This window comes from Octopus bimaculoides, chromosome 3 (genome assembly GCF_001194135.2).
Source record: "Octopus bimaculoides isolate UCB-OBI-ISO-001 chromosome 3, ASM119413v2, whole genome shotgun sequence".
In the NCBI taxonomy this organism is placed as follows: Eukaryota; Metazoa; Mollusca; class Cephalopoda; order Octopoda; family Octopodidae; genus Octopus; species Octopus bimaculoides.
Window position 1 is genome coordinate 52,382,818 of NC_068983.1, and position 5,496 is coordinate 52,388,313.

Genomic DNA, 5,496 nt, shown 5'->3' on the forward strand with positions numbered 1-5,496 from the left:
ACACACACACACACACACACACACACACACACACACACACACACACACACATATATATATATATATATATATATATATATGACGGGCTTCTTTCAGTTTCCGTCTGCTAGATCCACTCATAAGGCTTTGGTCGGCCCAAGGCTATAGTAGAAGGCACTTGCCGAAAGTATCACGTAGTGGGACCGAACCCGGAACCATGTGATTGTTAAGCAAGCTACTTACCGCACAGCCACTCCTGCGTCTATATATATTATTTATTATTATTATTATTATTATTATTATTATTATTACATATATATACACACACACACACATATATATCTATAGAGTCTGTATGTTAATTCATGTGTTGACACAAATCTTTATGCGTCATAGCAGTGTCATTAAGCCAATAATCATAACACACACACACACACTGGTTCATTATTATTTCTTTATTGTTAATCTGTTGGTGAAATATCCAACCCGTTAAAGTTAACTGATCGATCTTTTGTTTAACGTACTAGTTAAACAATTGAGCGGGTTTGTCTTTTTTTAACAAATTCCTTTCGTCTCAGAGCAGATTTTGAGGGGAATGAACAAGACATGACACCGAGACAAAAGGAGTTACACTAGCAAACAATCGGTCGATTGTTTATCCAGTATATTAAACAAACGATAGATTAGTTATGTGGTTAGATATTGTCATGTCTCAAGCTACTGCTATCTAACACATTCGGATGATCTCTACTCAACCGCTACACAACTGCTACTCGACTGCTACTCAACACTCCTAACACGGTCAGACTACCTCTATTTATATGTCTTGGGAGATCCTACTTCTTCCCCTGGGGGCGTCGACACAACAGATTGCTATTATTATTACTGGTGTGATAATAGACAAAGGAAGACAAAACAAGATGAATATTTTCGAAGCAAATGATCCCACATTAACGTTATTTTCACTAAACTCCCAATCTCTCAATTGTCATACGCAGCATACATGATATATTCACTAGGTATTCTTATATCTCCAGCTTCGTATGATTAAGGAAAGAGAGATGGGTAGCATTGATAAAACATTGATCTAAGTGAATAACTGAATGCATTATGTTCCACTCTGTAACCATTATACCGTATCTGAAATATTTTATTTAGTTCTATTAGCTTACACATGTCTTATATTAAACATGTGTTGACTACGTTTGGAGAAATCTGACTACACATATACTAAACCAATCCTCATATTGAATATAATCCTAGGTTGTTTTTTTTTTATTAATTCCATGTTTCTCATGCATTATTTTTTGTGGATAAATCTATTGTTACACCCGCTTTGGAGATGACATACCCAAAACATGCTTTCCAGTATGAAAAGATTTCCTGTTTTATCAGAGTAATTGCGTAAGAGAAAGTGTTATACATTTTCTTAGATGCTACAAGTGATAAAAAAATATTGAGTTACAGGGTCAGATCGTTGCTTTCAAGCGTAGAGGAAGAATTGTTGGCTTCTAAAAATAAAGGGATTACTAGAAAATTGATATACAAGAATATGGAAAATGGAAAACTAACGCCAGTATTATCGTAAGAAACGAAAACAGTAAGAATAGCTGAATATTCCTAAGTAACGAATTAAATAAATTTTTCTGTACATGCATATATATCAATCGTCTCTCTTTTTCTGTCTCTCTCACTACGTGGGAATACACCTCTTCTTTCCATATATATATTTTTCTAAGCCTGATATTTATTCGGTCGATCGCATTTGCTAAGTTACGGCGCCGTAAAACACACACAACACAACACACACACACATATATTATATATATATAACAGGTTTTTGTGGTTTTCGTCCAGCATTTCTATTGCTCGGCCCAAGGCAGAAGACAAAGTGGACTGAAACCGGAACCATGTGGTTGGGGAGCAGGCTCCTACAAATACATGTACATATATATGTATTTATGTGTCTATGATGTATGTAGATATGTATGTGTGTGTGTGTGTGTGTGTGTGTGTGTATGTATATATATATATATATATATATATATATATATATATATATATGTATGTATTTGTATAATATTTTGTATGGTGTGAAGACACCAGAGGGGGTAGCAGTATTATTGGTGTGACCCTACAAAGGAGAAAAGGTAGGGGTAATGATGACATCTTACTCTCTGGTCCAGAATGTTCTCCGAATCCATGAGCTCGTCCTACGAGCGATATCGACGTTATTGTTGATGTAAGCACTCCATCCGAGATTTCAATTAAACAATTTCCCCTAAGTCAGCAGTACCATTAAAACTAGATCCACATGTCAAGTGACCTATTTTCCCTTTCATATCTCAAAGCATTTCTCATTTAACTTTTACTTTTTGATGAACCAGTCCTTCACATCTTGTCCAATATGGTCTCTTATTTTGAATCTTTTGAGTTTTTTTTCACTTTCTTTCCTCTGTTTTTAATCATAAAATAATTCTATCTACAAAAGTGGTTCAACCAGTGATATTGGAATAGTAAACACATTGCTTTTTTTGATAAACGAAAAAATACTTCTTGCATGTATATATGTAACAATTTCTTTGTTTCAACAATCCAAGTCGAAATTAGAAGTTCCAGTCTGAGCTCAGTTAGCAGCCTTAAAGACTCCTGGACAAACCAATGCACTGGGCCCTATAGTATTTTCTATTGATAGCAACCCAAAACATACATAGATCAGAATTGGTCCCTTGAACCCGAGAGGACACAGGGAACTGTCAAACACGCCTTCGCCTTAACACGGCCCGGGTTCCATTCAAATGTCTTATGTAAATCTGTGTATGTGTATCTCTGTGTTTGTATGGGTATGCGGAATTGTGAGTTTATATGTTTGTGTGTATGTGTCAGAGAGTGTGTTTGTTTCTGCATACATGTTGTATTTTCATATGCGTCTATATGTAGAGAAACTTGATTGCGCTGGTATAATACAATCTCGAATGGAACAGTCTTAAAATGCTGATGAATGTGTTTAACAGTATTTAATCAAGGAATATAAAAAAAGATTATATAATCTATATTCATAACAGTCGTGTGAATTTATTACAAAATCTTAAAATATTTCTGCTAGAATATACAAACAATAAACCGCAAACTTATCTCAAATGTATTGAAAAATATTTTATGCAACTAATATAATATGCGAAATTAACATTACACATATGTTATTAGCAAACTTCTTATTTGAAATCTTTATATGTGGCATATTAGTATTACATCCTGCTATCGAAAATCCATAACTTATTGTAATATACTGGATTCCTTTTCAATTTCATTCAAGAATTTATATGTGATGGAAGTAGTGGATACAGCAAAGCAAGATTGACTTTAAATTACAATAGAGCATAGTAAATGAAATTCTCATGGTATATTTTCATTTAATATTTGATAAAATTAAATAATAAAATTGTCTCCCTTGCCATTCTTTGCAAGAATGTTCAATAGTGCTAGTAACATTTCCTCATCATTACATATTTGTGTTTTGTGTGGATTGCATGTCAAAGAATTCACCCAACGGTTCCTCTGCGTGTTATGAAAGGCGACTAAATGAAGTTGAAGTAAGATTTGCACTCTGACCTCGTAAAACCCTTACCAGCATCGACTAACCAAAGACCCTTGGGTTGAAGCGTTGTCATCTGATTGATACAATTACGTCATCCATTAGAATTAGGAAATCTCAAACAAATAATGGATGCAGCTACGCGTTGTTGCAGCAGTTGTCTCTATACTACAACTAACACTACATGTTTAACTTTTATCGATAGAAATTATTTTTTCCAATGCAAAAGGTATCGCTAATTATCATCTATCATTAACTTTTATCAATATTGTTGTTTCTTTTTTGAGATCAAGTTATTTGGTGCAGAGGTTTGAACAAACGCGTCTTAAGTGTGAACATTCCTCTGTTTTGCATACCAGAGAAACTACATATATATCTTTCATACATATCCACGTATCCGTGAATTTTCGTGGCTTTCAGGATAGAGTTAAGGCCTGATAATCATGAATTTGTGGCTTCAATTTCTGGATTGGATCGACCGTTGTCTGTGATATTGAGCAAGGCGTTTCATTTCATGACCCTCCGTTATGCTCAACTGAATTTATTACCAACTTATAGTCCTATAGCAACCTTCACTTCATTCATCTAACACACCTCGCATGATTCGTTGAGTGAAGGTTGCGTCAACTTAATTCAGTACCAGCCTATAGTAAAATAGAAATCTCTTCTTCGTTCAGCTAACGCATCTTCCATCTTTCGTTGAGTCGAGTTTCGATGAGCTGAGGGAATGTTTATCTTTCCACATATCTATTTATGTGTTCCACAGCGTTTCTTTTTGTTTAAGATAGTATTCCATCTTTGAAAGAACAAGGCCGAATTTTTTTGTGGGGTGGGGTCGATTAGATCGACCCCAGTACGCAACTCGTAGTTAATTTATCGACCTCGAAAGGAAAGGCAAAGTCGGCCTCGGTGGCATTTGAACTCAGAACATAAAGACAGACGAAATACCGCTGAGCATTTCGCCCGGCGTGCTAACATTTCTTATTTCTTTATTCCCCACAAGGGGCTAAACATAGAGGGGACAAACAAGGACAGACAAATGGATTAAGTCGATTACATCGACCCCAGTGCGTAACTGATACTTATTTAATCGACCCCAAAAGGGTGAAAGGCAAAGTCGACATCGGCGGAATTTGATCTCAGAACGTAGCGGAAAACGAAATACCGCTAAGCATGTCACCCGGCGTTCTAACGTTTCTGCCAGCTCACCGCCTTGAAAGAATAAGATATTGATTTAGCAATGCCTGATACCAGCCTCCAGGGAAATGTGTTAAGATTACTCTTTTGTAATTAATGTATATTTAAACTAATATATATATAGACGGAACGCTGTGTCCGCATGCCGGACTTCAACTCAACAGTTGTTTTAATATGTCCTTAAGCTCAAATTAGAAGGTTAAGGGATGCTGCTGGGAACTGTAGTTAATCTCTGGTTGGATGCACTTCTTGTTAGAAGACTGAATGTGCAGTAACAAGATATGGTTACTCCGAAAAGAGCCAGAAGTGATTATCGGAGTTTTTCTATTACTTCACTAATCCTAATTTCTGGCGTGCGAATTGTCTCAACTTTAATCCCATAGATTACTATACATGTGGCGCGGTTGAGGTAGACATCAACCGCTTTGTCTACAATAACAAGGCCGAGCTGATGGTGAAGATCAATGAGATGTTCGAAGATCTTCCCAGGGATACAGTAGGAAACACATGCAGGTTCCAGAACCGTCCTGAAAGCGGCTTATCTCACAACCCTAATCTAGTTGATATCTTTTGATTTTTCTAAACTTCTTCCATCTTTGGATGGAATATTCTTTTCTTCTCCTTCTATGCAAATATGCAAACCCACAAATGTAGCTCGAAGCTAGAACATTCCATATAACTAACTACTCTGTATATTAAATAATATATATATATATATATATATA